This window comes from Harpegnathos saltator, unplaced genomic scaffold, assembly GCF_003227715.2.
Source record: "Harpegnathos saltator strain DR-91 unplaced genomic scaffold, Hsal_v8.6 scaffold205, whole genome shotgun sequence".
NCBI classification, from domain to species: domain Eukaryota; kingdom Metazoa; phylum Arthropoda; class Insecta; order Hymenoptera; family Formicidae; genus Harpegnathos; species Harpegnathos saltator.
The window spans coordinates 508,072-533,415 of NW_020229990.1; the positions used below are offsets into that span (position 1 = coordinate 508,072).

Below are 25,344 nucleotides of genomic sequence, written 5' to 3' on the forward strand. Positions count from 1 at the left end.
AATACTTTAAGATACATCTGCCCAACTGTAATATATATATGTACGTTTCTTCGCAAATAAAAATTAAATATGTTCCTCTCTATTTCTATTTTAATTCAATATGATATAAAAATTATTTGTTACACACAAGGATACCTTTATATGTGACAAATATTAATAACATTTTTAATTAAAATATAAATAAGCAGAAAATCTAAATATTAAATATTATACTACATATAAAAAATAAATATACAAAAGAACATCCGTGAAGTGTTCCGATTTCGACGAAACTTGGCATATTTGTAGAGTAACCAATAATAAGAGACTCATATTATTTTATTGACATAGCTCAAGCTTAAGGGATGAAATTGCCCTTCATAATTCCATCCTCTTTATATGCTATCTCGATAATTATTGCAAATATGAAAAAACTTTTTAAACAAAATTGTACAGCATGAAAAGTTATAAAACTTTGAGGGGCAGTTTCACCCCTTAAACCTGAGCCATTGTTGATGAAAAAAATATAGGTTTCTTATTTTTGGCCACTCTACAAATATGCAAAGTTTCGTCAAAATCGGAAACATACTTCGCGCATGTTCCTTGTTTGTTATATTACATGACATATAAAAATAAGTAATATATACTTTTATGTTACATTACATTATATGAGAAAATACATAACATGTATGTCTATGTTCCGTTACAGTAATATATTATTTGTAATATACCTGATATATAAATGATACATTCAAAGTTGCTGACATAAAGCCGTACCAAAATGTTACATTTACCTACACAAGTAATATTACATGTAATATTCATGACATTCGTGTAATGTAACATTTGCGTATATGTTATATACTGTGGTTTGCTGGGAATAAATATGTTAATGACTACGTTTCAAATTGCGAGTATAACACAGACACCTATAACACCGTTGGAAATTGAAGTCCATAATGAAATTCGGGACATGCTACAAAATTTTCAGAACATATGTTTGGCATCATTATTGGAATATGATTACGTACTTGATTTTGCTAATCCATTAGAGCCATATGAAATACAAATTATAGAATATATTACAGAAAGAGTAGATGATCACAGTTTTGAAGCTAAAGAATACATTGTTGATGAGGAAGGTGGGAGGATCGACTTTAATTATAAGAGAAAAGCTGTGGAGTTTTGGAAAAGCAAAATGAAGGCTCGTTGAACTTTAACTAGCGTACGGAGCAAGTTTCGTAAGGTTAAAAATTTACAGCAGGCACGCAAATGGGAAGAGAAGTATAGAAAGAGGTGGATCAAATATAGATAAATTAGAATTTATTACGGGATATGTATTGCAAAAGTTTGAAAAAGCTTGTGATAGGAAATTTATTGTTCATAATATGAATTTAAGATTTTGGACCTTGGAGGCAAAGGACCAAGTGGATTTATTCGAATTCAAGACAAGTAAACGATAAAAAGAGAGCATATAAGTAATTAAGCAAGGGGATTCTAACCCACTTTTTAAAATGAATTTTCAAAAGCCTGGCCTTTTTAATGAAATATTTTCAAACCTGATCTTTTTAATGAAATATTTTCAAATCGGACATTTTAATGAAATATTTTCAAATCTGACTTTTTTAATTAAATATTTCCAAACCTGACCTTTTTAATGAAATATTTTCAAACCTGACTTTATTAATGAAATATTTTAATTAATACTCCCCATTCTTTATTGATACCACCCTTTATTGATATCACCCTCTTCATTGATATCCCCCCTATTGATACCCCCTCTTTATTGATACCCTCCCTGCTCCCCAGAATTGTTTGATTCTATGGGCAAGATGGCGGGCAGCCGTGACGTCACGCACATTTCCAGAGAAAAACATGCCGGGATATAGGTAGGCTCGAACCTGGGCCCCGTGATTACTATCGAACGTCTCTCGAACGTCTCTCGAACGTCTAATAATCATCATATCGCAAATGAAGAACTGTATTTTTATCAAACACAATTATCATATAAAGGGTTTTTCAATAAGAGTGGGTCGATGTTGCAATGGAATAAAACAAGCTGTGTGTAAGGTATTAACGAAATTCTTTTTTTATTTGAAAGGCCCATGTATGCCATTATGTGTGGAATATAACATCGTTCAAATGTCCGCCGCGGCTTCTCACAGTGGCACGGATCCGAGTGGTCCAATTTTCAATGATTCTGCTGCATAGATCCGGCTGAATTTGAGCGATGGCCTGGGTTATGTTGACTTTAAGGGCATCGGTCGATTGCGGCTTATTGGCATAGACCTGCGACTTCAGAAAACCCTACAAGAAAAAGCGGGGTCAAATCGCACGATCTTGGTGGCCAATTCACGTCACCTCTGCAAGAGATAACCATACCCTCAAATCGTTCATGCAGAATGTCCATCGTGGCGTCCGCTGTGTGGCACGTAGCGCCGTCCTGCTAGAACACATGTCGTCCACGTCTATATCATTCAATTTGGGCCAAAAGATATTGGTTATCATTGTTCTGTAGTGCTCGCCATTGACGGAGATGGCCTCACCAACGTCGTTTTCGAAAAAGTACGGACCAATGACGCCGTCCCAAAATCCGCACCAAACAGTAACTTTTCGTGGATGCATTGCTACCTGATGAACCTCGTGTGGGTTGGCGTCGTGCCATATACGGCAATTATGCTTGTTAACATAGCCATTCATCCAAAAATGCGCCTCGTCATTACAGATGATTTTTCGGCCAAAATTGGGGTCCTCTTCCAAATGCTCCGAAGCCCAGTTAGCGAACAAACGGCGTTGTCTATGGTCATTAACTTTGAGCTCCTAGGCCAGTTAGATCTTATACAGGTGCAGGCCCAAGTCCCGACGCAAAATTCGCCAAGTTGAAGTCTGCGAAAGGCCGAGTTCTTGTGCACGGCGAGGAATTGACTGCCTCGGGTTCTCCTGCACACTTTCACTTACAGCGGCGATGTTCTCGGCCGATCTGGCGTTCCTTTGACGTACGAGTGTTGGCTGATCGTTTACCGAACCGGTCGTCTCGAATTTGGCCACCAAACGTTGGAGAGTCGACTTTGAAGGGCCACCGCGTCTGCCGTAAAATGGGCGCAACGCGCGCAACGTTTGCACTATCGAGCACTCATTTTGATAATAAAGTTTTATCATTTGAACGTGCTGCTCAATCGTGTAACTTGTCATGGTGATTTGACATCAGTGACTGAATAATAAACAACAGGTTAGATAGATGCCGCCAAAACAACATGGCCGCCACAGGCTGCCAATATCGACCGCACCAATTGAAAAACCCTCTACTAGGTGCGCAACTAAGTTTCCGGGTTTCACACATAGATGGCGCTAACGACATATGTAGTCGACATACATGTCTGAAATTGTGTTTTTTTATAGCTTGAACATCTGTTAACAATAACCAGTCACAATACCAACACATATCGCAACGCAAAAATAGTTTCTCTAACAACGAAGATGTCGAGTTTTGTGCCAAATAAACAGCATTTGCTGGAAGCTTTGCTTTTCTGCTTTAACTTGAAAAAAAGTGCAGCTGAAGCACGTCGTTTGCTTGAGAAGGCCTACTGCGAACATGCACCATCGAAAACTACCTGTGACGATCGGTTTAAACGCTTCAGAAGTGGCGATTTCGACACTGAGGACAAGGAGCGCTCCGGAAGACCAAAAACAAGCCGGAGGACGCCGATCTGCAAGCGTTATTGGATGAAGATGATACGCAAACACAAGATCAACTTGCGGAGTCATTAAACATGACTCGCCAAGGTATTTCCAAACGTTTACATGCCACGGGAAAAATTCAAAAGCAAGGAAAATGGGTGCCGCATGAGTTAACTGAGAGACAGATGGAAAATCGAAGAGCTGCTTCCGAAATTTTGCGTTTGCGGCATGAAAGAAAGAGTTTCCTAGCGATGAGAAGTGTATATATTTCGAGAATACCAAACGCAAAAAATCGTGGCTTTCACCTGGCGAAACATCAACATCGACGGCACGGCCAAATCGCTTCGGAAAGAGGACAATGCTCTGCGTTTGGTGGGACCAGAAAGGAATCGTATACTATGAGCTGCTGAAAAGAAGCTGGGCGAAACTGTCAATGGGCATCGCTACCGACAACGATTGATCAATTTGAACCATGCAAAAACGGCCAGAATGGGACACGAGACACGAACGAGTGATATTGCAGCACGACAACGCTCCGTGCCATCGCACTTCCATCGTCCAGGACACCATCAAAACGCTGAAATGGGATCTGCTACCACACCCGCCGTATTTGCCAGACCTGGTCCGTTCCGATTATCACTTGTTCCGGTCGATGGCGCATGGCTTGGCTGGGCAACACTTGGCCAATTTCGAAGAAGTGCAAAATTGGTTGGACGAATGGTTTCGGTCCAAAGACGCATCGTTTTATCGTCGCGATATTCATGTATTGCCAGAGAGATGGCAAAAATGTGTAGCTAGCGAAGGACAATACTTTGAATGAACCATTTTTTGTATTTCTATTGAAATTTTTCGTTTTTCATTGATCAAAAAACCCGGAAACTTAGTTGCGCACCTAGTAAAATCCTAAGAGGTGAAAGGGGAAGCGTGTTGGAAGAAACATCTATAGATTTAATATAATGTTTTATTAAGCGTCGTACAATTCTCTCCAAGACCACCAATTGAAAATGTTTAGTACATTCTGTAAGGCACAATTTTTCATATAATTATTTCATCGGAAAATATTATTCAATTTTTGCAGAGAAGGCATGTCATCATAATCGGTGTCCACAATCTTAATGATTACGTTGCTTCTCACATTGTCATTCAGAAGGTGTAACAACCATTCCCGCTTCTCATGCCCCTTTACATATATAAGTTGAGATGTGACATCTTCAAGTTCGCCATACATATCACCCACTACAGTTGTAGTAATCAAATGTTCAGCTCTGCAGTATTTGGCGATTCCATTTTCCCATCGTAATCCATGATGATTAGCAGTTAACCAGTAAGCTCTCGATTTGTCTGATCTTGTGAGCAGATGCCATGGCATCGGACTCGTGAAGATGTAGTGTGAAAGAATAGTTCCATTCTTCAGTATCGCCGCTTCTTTTACAATAAATATCTTTCCAACCATGTACCCTTGTAGATCCACAAAAGTCGGCACATCCATGGTGAAATATTCTTCGACACGTCCGGGAGAGAAATGTTGTTTATAGCACATTGTTGCATGTATTATTCTTTTCTCGTATATACTTTCTGATGTTAGTTAATTTATACATAGTATTATGTTTTCCAGAATATCATTTATTTGTTCATGGCTTCATACATTATATTTTTTAACGCGCACGCTAACAATTCACAATCAATGAGCGACTCGCGGTCAAAGTCGCTGCTTTCTTGTATTGTTTTTGTTGCAGTATGTATATTAGTAATATAATTCTTCTTTTCACGAAGAATATTTACAAAACTTTTGAATTTTACACTAACTACAGAGTGCGTACGGTATTTGAAGACACTCATATATGTGAATGTAATTTCTGGAGAACAATTTTGTTTGTTTTTTTCTTGTCAGACCATCAATGGAGGACTATAAAATAACGCAAGAAATGAAGAGACATGCAGTTATCGTCGCCATATGCGCGAAACACACCGATTTATTAGAAATCTGCAATTTTCTCAATTGCGCCCGATCATTCGTACATAAGGTTCGTCGTGAATTGGAAACATCAGCTGGCGATGTAGGATTGGATGACCGAAAAGTTCTATGACCACATTACCCCAAACTTATGGCCACCTAGCTCCCCAGACCTTAATCCCCTGGATTATTACGTATGGGGCGTAGTTAAGCGGGAGACCAATAAACATCCTCATAATAATATTTCATCACTGAAGGATGCTATAACAACAACAATGATCAAAATGAACAAAGAGCATTTGATTCGGGCATGCAATCGTTTCCGACCCCGGAGTCCGTTATTGCCGCTAATAGGGATTTTATTGAGTAATTGTATAGTCTAGGAGTCAATTAACGTCGTGTAAAAATTTCATGGAATTATAATAAATTTTGCAAAAAATATGAACAAATTAGTTTTAATGTCAATTTGTCCTCAAATACCGTACGCACCCTGTATACAGATATTTTCTGATAACCATCCATACGTGTGATTGATGCAATTTTCAAACGTAAATAATACATTTAACGTATCTGGTGTTACATATAAGCAATTAAAGCAATTAAAGCAATTAAAAATTGTGAGTTTCACAATTTGTGAGTTGTACATCTTACATGACGTTATTGTTAATTCTTCTATACGCATCGGGGGAGACAATGACTTGTAAGAATTGGCCTGCAGAAATCTTTGGATGTCAACACGTTGCCCCATTAGCGCACTAGCGTTTTGATCGGCAATAGCAATTGTTTGCTACGATTATCATCAATGACTATGTCTATGACTGGCTCAGCTCCTACGCTGATTCCGATATTCAAATATTTATAAGCAGTTGCAGTCAAAGCATATCGGCGTCCTAAGATATTCATAGCAGGAGGTCGTGGAACGCTGAGAAGATATAGAAAATTTACATGTCTGAATCTCGGAAAAATTACTACGGATAATCTAAAAGAAACAGCGTTATGACATTCACCTCTCGCACATTTTATTTCACGGTAGAGCATCGTCCTTATGTTAAGCAGGCATGTAATAATTTGGTTGTTTAGTGTTCACTTTAGCACCGGCAGCGTATATTTTTACTATGTAGACACACCCCAAATAGCACTTGAAGTTTTAAAAGAACTGCGATAACGTTGTCACAGCTCAAATCGCAGCATTTTTGTCCAGCACAGTTACTGCTATAACGTTATTATAACATTTTGACAACGTTGTACCAGCAAAAATGGGACAACATTTTTAAGCTTTGAAAATGTTGCAGCTATTTGGCTACACAACTATTTTGCTGTAAAGAAGTTATGACAGTCTCTTTGAAAGAAAGATAAAAATACGAGGGCAGTCTGAAAAGTTCTCGGTCTGACACATAGATGGCATTAGAAACTGTCAAATTATAATTGTATTAGAAAGTGGCATCCCTGATAAACCCATGTAAAATTTTATTTCGATCTGTCAAGTCATTCGAGTAGTAGCACCAGTTTAATATTGACGTGTCATTGTCTTTTTTAAAATGGAAAAAGGTGAATATCGTGCAGTGATTAAATTCTTTGTTTTGGATGGTTTAACACCAACAGAAATTCATCCGAAATTGTTAAAAGTGTATAAGGATGCATCACCTTCACTTTCCACTGTGAAAAAATGAGATGTTCTTTTCAAATCTGGTCGTACAAGCCTCGAAGATGATCCACGCGAAGGTTATTCAAAAACTGCTATAAACCACAAAATATTCAACAAGTCTGTTCGGGAATCACCGTGAGCCACGGCGTTAAAGCGAGAGTGAATTTGGATTTTGAGCGAGGAAGCGACCAGCGACTTCCTCGCGTGTAAACATCACGCGTGGCGCGTGATAGAATCGTGGTCCGCATCTGCCGCCGTTTAAATCATCGTTCAAAACAACCATGATGCTAAGTTTGTTGTCCCGCGAAAACATCGGCAATCGCAAACTCGCAACGAAGGTAGCGGACGATTAGCTTTGCGACCACGAATCGAGCAGCTGATCGACGCACGGCCAATCCGCATTCGCCAGATCAGAAGTAGAATCGATAAAGTTGCGTGAACACGGCCAATGATTTGATTCCGCTCTCGCATTCAAACCGCACCGGCAGTCAACGTTCTCAGCTCGCGACAAAAGTCATTACGATTTCCGCTGTTATCGCGCGCTCGGTTGATTACCGCTGTAGTGCAATCGCCTTCATCAATCAATTTTCTTTGAATTTTTGTTATTGAGTTTGTCCTTGCGGTGGAATGTACCGTCGTTGCAACGACGAATAAAGAAGTGATTCCGGAAGTATACGAGTTCTGACGACCACCATACGTCCTCGTCGCGGCTACCGTAACAACAAGCGCGCCTCCGCGTTCATTGCTGAGCGGTCCCGGCAATCTACGTGTGCTAGCCGTTTGCACGGACGTTCACGAACAAAGTCTATGTTATGATGTTAGATGATCAGCGAGTGAAAATGCGTGAAATAGCTTAGGCCATAGGCAAAAGAACGAATTGGAAATATTTTGTATGAAGAATTACATATGAAAAAGCAAGATGGGTGCCGCATTTGCTAACAATTAACCAAAAACGCATTCGAATGCGTATTTCTCAAGCGTGTTTGGATCGTTCTAAGCAAAATAAAATGGATTTCAAGCGTCGTTTCATAACTGTTGATGAAAGTTGGATCCACCACTATACACTAGAGCGAAAAGAACAGTCAAAACAATGGATTGAAGCCGGTGGACGTGCACCAAAGACGGTTCCATCAGCAAAGGTTATGGCAGTTCTTTGGGATTACAAAGGTGTTTTGTTGATCGATTATCTTCAGAAAGATAAAACGATTAACTCTGAATATTATTGTAACTTTTTGGATCTATTGGATGCAAAAATTCGTGAGAAAAGACCTACTTTAGAGAAGAAAAGAATCGTTTTCCATCAAGACAATGCACGTGTTCATACAAATGTTTTGACAATGGCAAAATTCAATGAATTAAAGTACGAATTGCTTGAACATCCAGCGTATTCACCAGATTTAGCTCCCTCTGTCTATTATCTATTTCCAAACTTGAAAAAATTCCTGGCTGGAAAGCGTTTTACATCAAATGACGAAGCTATTGCAGCCGTGGATGGATATTTTGCAGACCTTCCGGAATCACACATTCATAATGATATTGAATTATTGGGAAAACGTTGGAATAAATGTATAGAAGTTTCAGGAAATTATATTGAAAAATAAAACATAATTCACGGCAAAAAAATTTCTTTCATTGTTAGGCCGAGAACTTTTCAAACTGCCTACGTAGCTAATAAACGGGGGACGTTTTTTTATACGTTAATATCTAATAAAGTTAAATTTTAAAATTTGTTTAAATTTTAAAATATTAAGAAAAGAAAACAAAATTGTATTCAACTAGAATTGAACCTATGACCGTTCAGAATCTCTATTACAATAAACTAAGTTTAAATTTCGAGATTAACTAATCATTGCAAGTTGATATATTTTATGACATATAAGTATATTAAGGCGGACGCAAACTTATAAGTATACTGATTATATTAGGTTGTTGCAGATGAAATGGCCATTTTTTATTTTTAATTTAAATATTTATTCGACACACTTTATATACATCTCGTCAATCGAAATAGTTTCCCACCACCTCAATACATTTCCCCCAACGTGATACAAGCGCATCAATGCCTTTCACATAGAAATTAGAAGAGCGAGATGCAAGAAATTCGTTGAACGCATTTTTCACGTCGCTTTCTGTTTGGAATACCTTTTCACTTAAAAAGTTATCCAGATGCTTAAACAAATGGTAATCAGTTGTAGAAATGTCAGGAGAATAAGGAGGGTGAGGGAGAACTTCGCATTTGTATTCTGTTAATGTTTTTACAGTTTTTTTTTTGCAATATGCAGTCTAGCATTATCATGGAGCAATAACATACCGCGTCTATTTAATAACGCCGGCTGTTCAGCAAGCAGTTTTTCCAACACAATGTCAATTTCTTGGCAATATTTGTCAGCATTTATAGTTTCACCCTTGTGCAAAAACGAAAAATGCACAATACCTTTGGCAGACCACCATGCAGATACCATAACTTTACGTGGATGAAGGTTTGGTTTCGATATGTGTTTCGGAGCTTGATCAGCATCTAACCACTGGGCAGAACGTCGACGATTGTCATAAAGAACCCACTTTTCATCACACGTTACTATTTGATTCAATATTCCTTCATTATTGTGTCGGGAAAACAAAGATGAGCCGATTTCCATACGGCGAAGCTTGTCTCTCTCAGTCAGTTCATGTGGTACCCATTTGTCAAGCTTTTTCACTTTCCCCATGACCTTTAGGTGTCGGGAAACAGTGGAATAGTGAACGTTGATGCTGTGTGCAATATCTCGATCTGATAAACGCGAGTCTGCTTCAACCATGTCTTTCAAAACATTGTCATCAATCACTGATGGTGCGTGACTGCGAGGCAAATTGTCGAGATTTGTATCACCAGACCGAAACTTTTCAAACCAACGTCTAATGGTTCGATCACTTACAGAACCTTTCCCAAAAGCAGTGTTTATGTTTCGCGTTGCCTCGGTTAGGACTATGACCAAGTTTGTATTCGTACAAGAATATTATCCGCATTTCCTTACTTTCCATGTCGAAAAGACAGTGATTTCAACGATATAAACAATGTGATAAAAGTAAGGTTGATAAAAGTAAGATGCGTGCGAATTTACGTGTGGGGCATATACTTTTCAAATATCGCGCATGTAACGACAGCTGCATGAAAAGAGCTGAACTCAGGCGGGAAATTTGAATTTTGAAAAACGGCCATTTCATCTGCAACAACCTAATAGAACTAAACGCAGATCTTTTAGTAATAATTTTAAAGCCATACAAGCTAACGCTTAAGTTCGCTTGACCAACGCTGATACATGCTAAACTTAATGAATTGATAGTCAAATTGATAGTCAAATTGATAATCATGTTACTTCGTTGTAGCTGTGACATACAAATTATAGCAAGATTACAGCTATTTTGTCTGTTTCTAACTTTATTCGATGGGCATGCGCGGTCTCGACTCATGGTGCACGTGCGTGATAATTTTCCACGTGGTGTACATATACATAGTCCGATTATGATATAACCTAGAAACAGAGCTGACAAGTGCTGTGTAGTGAAGGAAAAATTTTAAGATGTTCGTAATAGTAGAAACGATTGAGGATGGCGAAATTAATTTATGTGTTGTGCCCGAGAGTTGGGAGAAAAACGGCGTTTTATTTTGGCCACCAGGAAGAAAGAAATTGAACCTTCGCAAAAATGATAAAATTTTGCCAGACTTTAACCCTTTCGCTTCGAGCACTGGATATATCCGGCATCCACGCGACGACCTGTGAGCACGAGCGCCGGATATATCCGGCATCCACGCGACGATCTGTGACTAGGGTTGCCAGATGTCCTCCTTTGGGGAGGATTTCCTCCTTCCCGGCTCCCTGTCCTCCTCAGAACACTATTTGTCCTCCCCAAACGCACATCAATGAGCTTCTCTTTTTTTGCACATCAAAATTTGCCGTACCTTTCAACGTACAAAATTATCCGGTGACCTTTCTTTTCCTGTGGATCTTATATGTCTAGTAGTTACAAAGTCTCTAAATACTCCTCAACCTCCTACTGGTAATATTGCCTAGTAACGTTTCTTACCCCTCTCCTATTGGGCATTTCACGCCTGCGTCGGACATGTGAATTAGATATATGACAGTATGCCAAAGTAAAGTGCAATACTTTGTTTATAGAGAGCATATTAGCCACGTGTTTTCCCACCCGATGACTTTTTTTTTTGCTCATCCAAACTTTTCAGCATCCTCCCCAACTGACTTTTGTATCTGGTAACCCTACCTATGACCATCAACGCCGGATATATCCGGCATCCATATAATGTGTATACAAGTGCCATCTGTAGTCGATGATAAATTTTTCGTTATCGGCAGAACATTTTTTGTTGATTTCATTGACATATTGGATTAATCACATATTAAAACTACTCTTTGTTGTTACGACATCAAAACGTATTACGTAATATACTTCAGACATCAAAACGATCGTTTACTATTTCATTCCAAAAAATCTATCGAATTCATTCGACAGTGAAACAATATTTAATATACGCTTTTTTAGAGATTTAATATATTAACTAATTATATATTATACTAATTTGCGTTACATTATTAATTATATTAAACATTTAATCGTAAAGTCTTGTGAATATATAAATACCTAAAAATGTATAAACTGTAATTGGTCTAATGTTTTTAGAATAACTAATATAATTTTGTATAAGACTTTTCATATTAAAAATATAAACTATACTTGTTATATTAGAGCAACGATTGTTTTATTAAGCACAGTTGTTATTTAAGACTTAGAAAAACGTATATACAAAAACCAGATGCACTGTACATATTTCTGGCGCGTGCTTCCGTTCAATAACGGCACTTCGACGGACTGGACTGCCGAAGCGAAAGGGTTAATAATTAGTCTAAACAAAAGTGTATTGTGAAGAGATGGAATTTTACAACATTTTAAGCTGCTACTAAAGCTGAAAAGTATTTGAGTCAGTTTGATGATACTGAAAACGAGCAAAAGTAAGTAGTAAAATGCCTAAAGAAAATTTTGGTTTTTCTAGAAGCTGTCATAACTACTTTACAGCTATTAATATAGTTAAAATAGTTGCGGCTGTATTTTAACTTTTTTATTAACTGTCACAAATACATACTTTACAACTATTGATACAGCTAAAATAGCGGGGGCTGCATTTGAACTTTTTCCTTAGTCGTCGCAACGTTTTTACAGTTAAAAATCCAGCGAAATAGCTTCTGTTGCTAAATAGCTGTAATTAAAGTTGGCAGGACGTTATTCCAGCCACATTTTTGCTGTTATAGCGAATATTGCCAGACTGCATTACTTGGGAACCAAACTTTACTATGTAGACACACAACCGATGAATCTCGTGTTCACAGAGCAACTGAGAGACAGAAGTTTTTTTTTCCGAAACCTAATATTATTGTTATTATATGGCATCCCCTCCTCTTGCTCTTCGGAGTTGTAGCGCATGCGCAGATACATTTTTCAAACCGAGAAAGTAAGCGAGATGTGGCTATCTTTGTTTTAGACCCCCCGCCCCATTTGACTTAAGCATGTCCAAACCTGTTTTCTAATGGAAAGAATATAAAGTAAAGCATTCTAGAGTGCAGAGCTATTCTCCGCAGTTAATGAAGATATGAAAGACTTCGCTCAAACCGAACGAGAACTGTTGGCGCAATCCACTCGTCTGAATTCGCGAGGGGCATACGATGCGTGGGTTCAAAAGTGTGACAAGTGTATCAGATGTTTGGAAGAACAAAGTCGAGCAAAACGACCGCGATTATTGATTGGCACCGCGCAATCAGTGGTGGCTCGTATTGCACGACTCGAGGGACTGAAAATTTCTGTGCAAGAACGCTTCATACATGTGGGTGCTGGACACGCATCAAGAGATGCAGAATTAGTATGGAAAGAAATTGATACGGCGTTCGAAAGCCGCATATTAACTGGCGCAGTTATTAACGTGAACCATATCGAACCTCTTCAATTTCTCCAAGATGCGAAGAGTACGATGCTCGAGCACGTGCGAAGTGCTATGGAAAAACACAACAATTTTAAGGTAAACACTGTGTTCAATGGCGAGTTTATCATAGGTGACAATCACGCGTTCAAAGCATTAACACGAGAAACAGTGAACTCTTTTCTGCTTTGGATTTGGAAAAATGGTACGAGCAACGCGTCATCGAGCCTACCTTGGCATCTTTGGAGGAATTTCAAGAATGTGATAGTGGGTGGACACTGCTGCGCATACTTGATCTCACAGTCAATGTGAACAAATACAATCCACTGCATGCAGGGTGCAACATTGAGTTGCCGCGCGAAATAAAATTAAAGAAAGCAGTGATAAACGTACGAACTAAAGACAACGCATGTTTTGCATGGTCTGTGGTCGAGGCATTATATCCAGCTGAAAGAAATGGAGCCCGGAAATCTACGTACCCACATTACACCAAAATATTCAATCTTTAGGATATTGAATTTCCAATGACGATTAAACAAATTACAAAGTTTGAACAGCTAAACAACATATCCATCAAACATTCAAGATTAATACCATTCAAGATAAAAAAAGCAGAAAGAAGCATGTACGATCGTTCCGATACATCTCGCCAGTAAGAAGGAAAAGCATGTAAATTTGTTATATGTGCAAAATCCACTAAAGTACAACGTGGGACATTTCATGTGGATCAAGAATTTGTCACGTCTTGTGGACTGTGACGTGGCGATTTTGGGTCGCCCGTCACAAGAGGCGGAGGGCCTCCGAGAGGGTCCGGGGAGTGTCGCACTCTCCCGCAACTGCGAGGCGAGCAGCGTTATCATAATAAGATTTCCGGGGAGACGTCCCCTTTTGGGCTAGCGATCTCGTACCGTGAGGGCGAGATTGCTTTCTTTTAGTTTCTTTGGTGTGGTGCTCCCGCGTCCCGAAGCGTGTATGCCCTTTCGCCGCAGGTAGCCTCCGACCAGCAGGAGCAGCGGAGGAAGAGGATCGGACCGCCAGAGGAAGGAGCGGAGGAGCCGCCGGGAAGACAGGGAGCCCCCCTCAGGTGACGTCTTTGTTCCGTTACAAGTTTCCGTTGGGATTTTTGCCGTTACCGTAATACCGCTGCCGATTTATATTCGTGTATTTTCGACAGCGAGAAAACAAATAATGAGGCAGCACATACCAACAAGAAGCCGGGATCACGCGGTCGAGGAGAGAGAAAATAAGGAAGAATATGAGAACTCATCCCGGCAGCGCGTGATTCGACCATAAAGAGGGAGAGAGAAGGAAGAGAGAAAAACGGAGCGGAGATCTCGGCTGGGGCCAACGTCTACGAGGCTGAAAAATGAGAGAAATACTCCTTGCGAAGACGCGGATATCGAGCGACGTATAGATATCGAGACTCAGGTCACCGGCTAGTGTTTTTCGTTTTGGGTGCGTCGTGAGGGTACCGCGAGATTGAGTACGGGGAACCGTACTTAGCGAGTTAGTCAACGCCGAAGTAGCGCTACCGGGTGCATTGTACCGGACAGGGCACAGTGTTCGGAGAGAGAGAGCGAGCTAGCGAGAGCGGAGGGGACGAAGAGGAGAAGAGGCTGACGGAGCGACCGAGCGGAGGAGCGTGACACCGACTGCGGAGGCTGCCAAAGGCGTTCGAATTTGTAAGAGCACCCTGTTGTATCACCCCGTTGGTGTGAACTGTGTGCGCGGCGTGACCGTCCAGCGGCTGTCGGATTGTGAGCGAAAATTTGTGTGTTTAATATCGATAGCCGAAGCTGTCTGGCGGCCGTTCCGCAGGACACGAGGAGCGAAGGTCTCTCTCTCAATCGCGGGTGTCGAGATCGCGGAGTTAGGGACGAGAGAGCGAGCCGCTGTCGTTGTCGTCTCTCCGCCGGGAGTCACTATGTGAAGTCGATAAGTGGTACGCGTGCCACCGATTGTTATCGAGGCGATTTTCTTTTGTATTCCCGTTGTCGAACGGAGGAAAATACATTTCTTGTTTTTTTTTTACATCCGAAATTAGGTGGCCTCTTTTCATCATTCTACGCCTCCTATCCCTCTGCCGCCTGCAGCAGAACCCATTCCTCACTCCGACTAAAATTATAAGGAGCTGTCGGTCTCGTGGGCGATCAGGTCCTCTCCCCGTCTCTAATAGTATCGTTGGTGTTGATGGGTACGATTTACGTGCCTGGCGCCCAACTTTGGTCACTGCTGTGTTTTCTTTAGGGAATTTGAGAGAGCAGCGACGGAGGGCGACTGAGAGATCGCCGTGACTAATTGCCCGCCGCCTACGCGATAGGTGCGGTTGCAGGACATACAACTAAGTAAGAAAAAATGCAAGAAATATATATGCGATCGGTAAGGAAATATTCTCCATGAATACAATATAACAAATATGATATAAAAGAAAAACTCGTAATATCCATTTCTTTTCCGTTTCAGTTGCTTGCATTATTTTTATTCCAACGAAAAACTGGAGAATCATATCACATATTGCAACAAGTTGAATGACTGTGCAGTCATCCTGCCAACAGAGGACAACAAGTGGCTCAATTTTACCAACTACAGCAGAAGGAAACGGATTTCATTTGTGGTATACGCTGACCTGGAATGCATTCTAGAGAAGACGCCAAACGAAGAAAAAAATCGTATGTGTATCAGCATCATAAAGTACATAATATAGCTTATTACGTACAATGTTCCTATGATGAATCATTGTCCGCGTATCAGTGTCATCGCGATCCAAATTGCATTTCGTAGTTCGTCGAGGAACTTAAACAATTAGCGCATCGTATAAAAGTTATTTTGTATAATAATACCCCTATAGAAATTTTATCACAAGAATAGCGTGCAGCATTTTATAACACAATGAACTGTCATATATGCGAAAAATCATTCGCGGTGGGGGATATACGCATATGTGATCATTGCCATTTAACCAGACAATACAGGGGTCTTGCACATTTGTAAGGATTATTTTGATATCATTCATAACCGATATCAGTACTTAATGTATTTTATTGTCTTTCTCTTCATGGCCGACATTACCACCCACTTCCTTTCTTTTTCTTTTTTTTCCTAGGCGCAGCTGTTGCGCCACGCTACGGCTGTGTTGGCAAATAACTGAGGCGATCACGCCTCCTCTATATAAGCGCGGGTAACTTAAAATATAAAAATGTTCAGAACTAAGCTTACACATTCCAATTGTAATTTAAATTATACAGATTCTTATCATATTGCGATAGTTTTTCATAACTTATCAGGTTATGACGCTCATTTTATTATCAAGGAAGTAGCCACCGCGTTCGAGGGCCCCGTCGATGTACTACTAATAACGAAAGAAAAATATATTTCATTTACCAAACATATTAAAGATACAAGTAAAACTTCAGACTGGCGAAATCATATTAAATTGCGATTCATTGATTTGTGCAAATTTCTCACTACCAATCTCGATAAATTAGCATCGTTTCTCACTAGAGACAAATTAAAAATTCTTCAATCCCAATTTAAAAACTCATCCGACAAAGATTTTGATTTATTAACGCGAAAAGGTGTCTTTCCGTACGAGTATGTGGATTGCAATAACAAGCTGCAGGATCAATGTTTACCACCGCGCGAGTTATTCTACAGTTCGTTGACAGATGATATAGTATCTGAGAGCGATTACACGCACGCCGTGAATGTATAGGAGCAGTTTTCTATTCAAACCTTAGGCGAATATAGCGATTTGTACTTGAAGATTGATGTTTTGTTGATTGGCTGATATTTTCGACAATTTCCGTGATAGTTATATCAAAAGTTACGGTCTAGATCAGCGCATTATTACACACTGCCAGGTTTCACGTGGGACGCGATGTTAAAACATACAAAAATTAATTTTTAATTGCTCACAAATATTGATATGGTGATGTTTATCGAACGCGGTATGCGTAGTGGTCTAAGTCAGTGTTCCGGTAGTATGCAAAAGCCAATAACCAATACATGCAATCTTATGACCCATCGAAGCCATCCTCATATCTCATGTACTTTGATATAAATAATTTGTATGGTTGGGCAATGTTATCATACGCTAAATTTAAGGGTTGATGATATGTTGAATTTTGATGTATCATCAATCCCACTAGATTCGCTCACAGGTTATATTCTCGAGGTTTGGAGTATCCCCAACACCTGCATGAAGCACACGTAGATCTATCGTTCTGTCCGACGCGAACGAAGCTCCCGAGCAAAAACCAAGAAAATCTCCTTGCGACTTTATATAATAAGCAGCGTTATGTCATTCATTATCGCAACCTGCAGCAGTGCACACGCCATGGTCTTCGTATCGGAAAGATTCATCGCATACACCATGAAAGAAGGAGGGCGTACTAGGTAGCGACGGGACGCCGTGCGTTCGGGACCTGCATCTCATTTTTCGTTCCGAGGAGAGAAAAATATCGAGAGCGCGGTAGTCGCTAGACCGGGAATCGAACCCGGGTCTTTCGCTTGCCGGGCGACTGCTCTAGACCACTGAGCTATCTGACGCTCCACGCTCACGACACTCTCCCCTCCCCAGACAACGTTGAGAGATGTCGTTCGGAAGCGACATCTCTAGTGCTATCCCGAGCGCACGGCGACTACAGAGAGAGGCATTGTTACTTGTACCTGGTGGTACAAGCTGGCAGTCTCTCAAAGTCAAAGGTTGCTATCCTTTTAAGACCTGCTGTCCATGTATGCCGGCCTCCACCGTTGCCCCTCCTTATCCGGTGCAAATAATAGAAATAAGCCCCGGGGTCGACGCCATATTTTGGCTGCCCCCGGGCGCTTGGACACGTTTTGCAACGCGCCGAAGGGGGATCCACCATGAAAGAAGGAGGGCGTACTAGGTGGCGACGGGACGCCGTGCGTTCGGGACCTGCATCTCATTTTTCGTTCCGAGGAGAGAAAAATATCACAATCTCTATGGCTACAAAATAGCACAATCTCTATGGCTACGCAACTATATATCATATAATTAAATACGTTATAATTAAATATAATTAAATAAGTTTCGAACGCATGCAACAAACGATTTTGAGAAAAATTTATACAAAATGATGAACAACGCGGTATTCGGCAAAACAATGGAAAATGTTCGCAATCACGTCGATGTAAAACTTTTGACAAAACGGAATGGACGATACGGTGCAGAGGCAATGGTCGCAATGTCAAATTTTCATAACAGGAGCATCATTTCAGAAAATTTAATTGCCGTTGAATTGCGTAAACTCGACATAGATATGTCGAGAATACACACACCCACATAGATCGGCTTGTTGAACTTCACTTCGAATTTATACAATTCAACGGCTAAGACCTGCTTGTATGAATTTCACCATGAGTACATGTCACCTCTGTATCACGAGAAATGTAAAGTACAGTATACGAACACAGATAGTTTCATTTACCATATAATGTTCGACGATGTGTATGAACTAATGAAACGTGACATTGCTAGGTTTGATACGAGCGATTATTCTCAAAATAACATATACGGTATGCCGCTTAAGAACGAAAAATTTCCAGGGCTTATCAAAGATGAAAATAACGGAACTATAATGACAGAATTCGTCGGGCTCAGAGCAAAAATGTATGCGCTGAAAGTAGAAGGTAAAAAAGATATTAAAAGGGCGAAGGATGTTAAAAGGAATATTATAGCGCGAACAATCAATTTTGACGATTACACGTATTGTTTGAGAGAAGAAATTGAAACGAGTCGGCGTCAATCGTACATACCAGGTCTGTAAATATGAAACCGGAATTTGCTCATAGATAGCCCTAGCTGTAGTTACCGTCAAACCGCGTCATTGGCGCCATTTCCATTTGTTGACATCGGACAAAGATTTTCAACTCGTAACAATACAAGTTTCATACAACAGCATAGTTTATAATAGTGTTGAACATGAATTTTGTGCCTGAAAGCAACGATTTGCGGACAGCATTAATTTTCTATTACCATTTGAAGAAAACTGCTGCAAAATCGCATCGAATGCTTGTCGAAGCTTACGGTGAGCATGCTCTTGGTAAATCAAGTGCTTTGAGTGGTTTAAAAAATTCAAACGTGGCGATTCTTACGTGAGAAACGAAGAACGTGGAAGACCACCGAAAAAGTTTGAAGACAGCGAATTGCAAGCACTGTTGGATGAGGATAACGCTCAAACGCAACAACAACTCGCGGATCAATTAAATGTGACACGAAAAGCCGTCTCCATACGTTTGAAAGCCATGGGAAAGATCTAGAAAATGGGTTCCACATGAACTGAATGAAAGACAGCAGGAAAACCGAAAAACCACTTGCGGTACAAAAGAAAGTCATTTCTCCATCGAATTGTGACTGACGATGAAAAGTGGATATATTTTGAGAATCCTAAGCGTAAAAGATCATAGGTAACCAGGCGAACCATCGCCATCGACTGCAAGGACAAATCGCTATGGACGGAAGACAATGCTCTGTGTTTGGTGGGATCAGAAGGATGTGATCTATTATGAGCTGCTAAAACCTGGCGAAACCGTTCATACCGAGAACAAATGATCGATTTGAATCATGCTTTGCGTGAAAAACGATCAGAATATCAAAAAAGGCAACACTAAAGTGATTTTGCTTTATGATAATGCACCATCACACACAGCAAAACTGATGAAGGAAACGATTGAGGCGTTTAGTTGGGAAATACTTTCGCATGCGGCTTACTCACCAGACTTGGCTCCGTCCGATTATTATAATACTTATTTGCATCGATGGGACACGCACTTGCTGAGCAGCGCTTCACTTCTTACGAAAATGTACGAAAATTGCTCGACGACTGGTTTGCCTCAAAAGAGTAACAGTTTTTTTGGCGTGGCATCCGCAAATTGTCAGACAGGTGGGAAAGTGTATAGCTAGCGATGGGCAATACTTCGAATAAAATATTTTTTATCATTTTCATACAATAAACGTGTATTTCCTATACAAAAATTCCGGTTTCATATTTACATACTTGGTAAGATCCAAGTTGCGATCCAAGTTGAGATATACACAGTATTCGAAACGAAAACTGCTCTCAGTCCATACGATGACAAGCGATATATTGCGTCTAACTCGATAAATACATTACCATGGGGACATCATAGTATACCGTTATAAAGTTTATTTGTTTTATTAGCTACTTGACGTTATTAAGTGTGTCATCAAATGTTCTAATTAAACTGTATTAATTCTTTTTTTACAATACATTATCCTTTTGTATTCATAAATTATACAAATTGTCGAATCCCAACTATTTTACATACACAGTCTGTCCCAGATACGATGAGACTGGTTCCATCAAAGTTCTTAGCACAGCGATATCTATGAGTGAATGATGGTAGGTGAAGATTCTACCCTTCATCTCAAACCTTAACTCAATCTCAAACTTAACCTCAAAATTTGAGCGAATTCGGTTGATATTTCACTGTGGTTTGACATTTTATGTAAAGTCACTTTGTGTACGTCGGTCGAAAACCAACATGGAGCGAATATTAAATTCTGTTTTAAATTGGGTAAAAGTGGTGCAGAAACGTATGAAACGCTAAAAAATGTGTACGGGAATGAATACATGCCCGTGCACAGGTTTTTCGTTGGTTTGGCCGATTCCGTGACGGTCGTGAGGACCTTGCAGACGATGACCGAGCACCGCCGCCAAAAACCACTCGCAATGAAGACAACATCGAGAAAGTCAAAGAAATTCTTCGAAGCGACCGCTGTGTGTCTGCGAGACTCATCAAAAAGGAAACTAGATACCGAAAAGCACAGTCTATCGAATTTTGACCGAAGATTTGGGCAAACGGAAGGTTGCACGATAATGCACCATCGCACAAAGCCATCATGGTACGTGAATTCTTGACCAAAAAAGGCATCATTGTTATCGATCATCCACTATATTCATCTGATTTGGCTCCGTGCAACTTCTGGCTATTTCGCAAACTGAAATTGACGATGAAAGGAAATCGTTTCGATACTGTCCCGATCATCCAAAAGACTTCGACTGCCATACTAAAGGCCATTCCAGCCGATGAGTATAAAAAATGTTTCGAAAAATTTGTTGAACGTTTCCAGCGCTGTATTGACTCAGAAGGAGACTATTTTGAATAAACAAGAATAAAAAATCAAAATAATAAACGCTTTGTATTTTTTTTAGACCAGTTTCATTGGATCTGGGACAGACTGTGTATATCTTATCATCTTGCCTGCGCAACACCTTTTCTACTAAGTATACATCTGGATTGATGACACTATGTAGTTCGTGTTTGTAGAAACTCCCGGCGATAGGTTTCCTGAGTCTGCGAGTAGGTAAGTTGCAGGATTAATTGTCTGCACTTTGACGATTTTAAACACTTCGGTTGTCCAATTCGGTGCACAGCCTTTTACACAGATAGTTTTTAATTTGCTGACACGTATCAGATCACCCACTTTGAATTTTTGCAGGCGCTGCAATCTTTACGTTACTGTAGACTGTGTTTAAGAGCTTATTAGCAATCGCAGGATCACATCGATAAGACGCATGGCGATAATTCGATGTTTTCGCGTGTTATATTCAGCGACGAGGCGCGGTAACGAATCGATCCATTTGTAAGTTCCGTTGAATGTAAATATTTTCCACATGTCGTTCTTTAACGTGCGGTTGAATCGTTTCACAACAGATGCCTTCATTACTGAATAAGTCGAATAATAATTGACACCGTGTTTCCTCACAAGACTCTGCAACTCTGTATTGTAAAACTCCTTTCCCTAATCAGTTTGCAAGTTCTTCGGACATTTTCCATCCGCTCAAATTATCTTTGCGAATGCCTTAGTTACCTTCATTCCGCTTTTGCTCTTTAACGGCATGACCCATGCGTGCTTATTCAGTACATCGATAATGGTGAATATGTAGTGGTGGCCTCCATTGAATTGCGAGTAAGGACGCATTTCCACCACATCGGCCTGCCAAAGATCATCGTATCCACGCACTATGACGCGTCTACGAGGAAAATTTCGTCTCGCTGGAGCGTGTAATTCTTTCACAGTTGTTGTTTTTCGAAATGTTTCTTCTCATCATTTTTCCTCGTTACTCGCCGAGTCGTTTCCTCATCATGCATGAGGCTTTATCGCTTTACACCGGCAGAAACAGCTAAAATAGTATCGATGAGTTACTTCCCTGAACTTTTCTTCTTTTTGTTAAATTTTGACGATTGCTTCACCGTTGCAGCTTGTGATGATCCTTCTCCTGCTTATGTCGATACTATATGTCAATTTAACTGTAATATTCTACTTTTATATTTTCCGCAATTTTTTTATCTCTGAACCTGTCCAGTCTAAAATTCGTTCTATGTTCTTATGAATGTTATTTATGCTCTGTATATTTTTGTTCCGGTAGTCTTCCAGCTAATCCTTCAATTTTTTAACATTCTCATCTACATACTGCTTCGTCTCAACGTTACTCTCATGCAGTAGAAGTTTTACAGAATTTATATTCTCATCTATATACTGCTTCTTCTCAACGTTACTCTCATGCAGTAGAAGTTTTATAGACTTTACACTCTCATCCACATAATTTTTGTGCGTAACCTCATTGAAGGCTTTCGGCTACGGTACATGATGTACCGCATACAGTGTTGCGTCAAAACCTTTATCATCGGCGGTTAGACAAAGGGCATTTTCATGTACGTATCGTTTGGTTGCAACGCTGTTCAAATGATTTCTCACACCTGCAACACATTCTTCCACGTATCGTTTGGTTCCAACGTCACTGTCAGCTTCAGGTTGCGCTACATGTTTTATCTTGCGCGACTTTGCATCAAAAACTTTGGCAGCGTTTAAACAAAAGGCATTTTCATATATATAATTTTCAACGTGTTCATTCCATTGATGCGCTCGATGAGTCTTCGCACCATTGCTCTCTCGCGACACTCCAAACTTATTCATCGACATTTCGGAACAAGTTGTACCGACTAACTTTCTAAATTTCGGAACAACTTGTACAGACTGACTGACTTGTGTCAATGCCACGCTGCTTAATTTATAATGAGACTAGCTTCGCGGAGTTCTTTGATAATCGATAAAATTTCGTGCTCGTGCTCGTGCTTGTTGCCAGCTTGGCGCGAAACGTCAAGCAATCGCAGACAATCTACCAGCTCGTTGGGGTCATCCCAATGCACGTAATCGATATTGCTGTCATTTAAGGTCATCATAGCTTGCGATGCGTATAAACCTTTTCCTCCCACTTTATTGCTCGACGCATGTGATACTAGGGGCGCGATTATATGTTTATATTTGTGTCCCTTGTTACCGAGTATAGAATTTTGCGGGAGGTACCCGCGTCTGTGAATATTCGTCGCCAATAGTATACTTTTGTATTTTTGCATATCAGCTTCGGTGTACATAGAATCGTCGGGGATTCTTTTGAATATTAGCTCATAAAGACCGGGTGTTCCAATGTATCCCGTTTCGTCTATATATATTATCGTCTCTGTCCACATCGATACGTTTATCACCGAGCATCGCCCCTTCGTTACTAAGACGTACGCCGTAAACATAATTTATAGTGTTATCTTTTCCACTATTTAGCACAGCTCCCATATATTTCTGACTCAACGGGCCAAAATGATCATGTAAAGTTTGTTGTCCTTTGTACGTTTGCAACTGACGTCTAACAGATGTCACTACCGGTTCATCGGGGATTTCGAAAACATTCTCATCATCATCATCAATGGGTAGATTGTCGATCGGTGAAAGTTCATGTGACATTCCATGTAGTTCCTCATGTTGTAGAGCTCCCGTCGATATAGGAACTATTAGAAGATCGTTTAATAGTTTCCGTTTCGGTGGAGTCAATGTGACTGGTGAAAGTTTTGCCTTTATTTTTTTTCGGGCTTTAATATTACACTCTTTGTTTCTTCGCTTGTCTTCATTGATAGTGGCTCAGTTTTAACATCAACGTTACTTTCCACATTAGCGCTGCTTCCCGCGATTTGCTTGAGAGGTTCAATAATAGGTTTAAAGTGTCTCTCCAATGCAGCATTTTCCACCATTCTACCGGTTTTCAAAGCGCAATACTTCTTATGGATCGATTCGCTCGTTCTCGCAATCTCTTCCGCTACCTTTTCACGATCCATGATCTTCACGCTACTATTCATCATTGATATGTTTGTCTCATGGACATTGAAGATGTTAATACGTTGAGGTTACAATGACGATTGTGCATCTCACAGCACAGCAAAGTCGTTAAATCCTTTCCTGTACCGTCCGTTGGTCATTGAGCTGTCCTCATCAATCACTGTGAAACTATATCTATCCTTTCAACATTTGCAACATAATGCACTAAAGTCCTTATATGGCATGTCAGTGTTCACATGATCACATTGTACACATGTTTCAAGTTGGTACCATCCTGTTTAAAGAGAATCAGAAGATTTGCATTGTCCCGTATAAGATACTTGGGTATTTTTGCGTACGTCTAACAGAGATAGAAACAGTCAACATTCGAATGACGACCCATTGCAAAGTATTCTCTTATCGTATTTTGCTTGTCACATGCAACATCATCAAAGAGAAAAATGGAATTTTTGAGCGCTTCGGTCGTTGGAATCACATCTCTGTTATTGGAGAATGTAAAGTATCCAATTTCATCTATAGATGTCAGCAAATTTTCCAAGTAGCGATATTTAGGTTGTTGCAACGATTTCGAGTACAAGTTCACGTACAAGTTCTCGAAACATAGACCGTGCAGACTTTCCAGCAAGCTGATGAGAACGTTTGTCTTACCGCAATTCGAGGGACCGCATATGATGCCGCATATAATGTTCGTAAGCATGTATCCATGCCTGCGCGCCTCTTGCTCAAGCATTGATTGCGTTCTATTGTCGAAATTTATTACGCATATCGACGTCGGTTGCTTCATGAACCGCATGTATCCCCCGTGAGTCGCAAAATTGATTTCGTTAACGAATCGTTGCGATTTAATTTAAATGCGACGTTGATTTAACTATACAGGGTGTCCCATTTTAAGTGTCCACCCCAAATATTTCTCTTATTTTTGATTTTAGAGAAAAATACTTCAGACATGTTTTATATGGTTTCGAGGG

General features: G+C 40.1%; 1 protein-coding gene and 1 non-coding gene across 2 annotated transcripts in view; both read right to left on the minus strand.

Annotated features, from left to right (window-relative positions):
* Positions 1–25,344, minus strand: part of Mical (Molecule interacting with CasL) — a gene marked incomplete at its 5' end in the record, with an annotated part of 449,478 nt that overhangs the window by 332,544 nt on the left and 91,590 nt on the right. The window lies entirely within an intron of this gene.
* TRNAA-GGC (transfer RNA alanine (anticodon GGC)) lies at positions 17,697–17,769 on the minus strand. The gene has a single exon. It is a non-coding gene; the product is annotated as a tRNA-Ala (tRNA).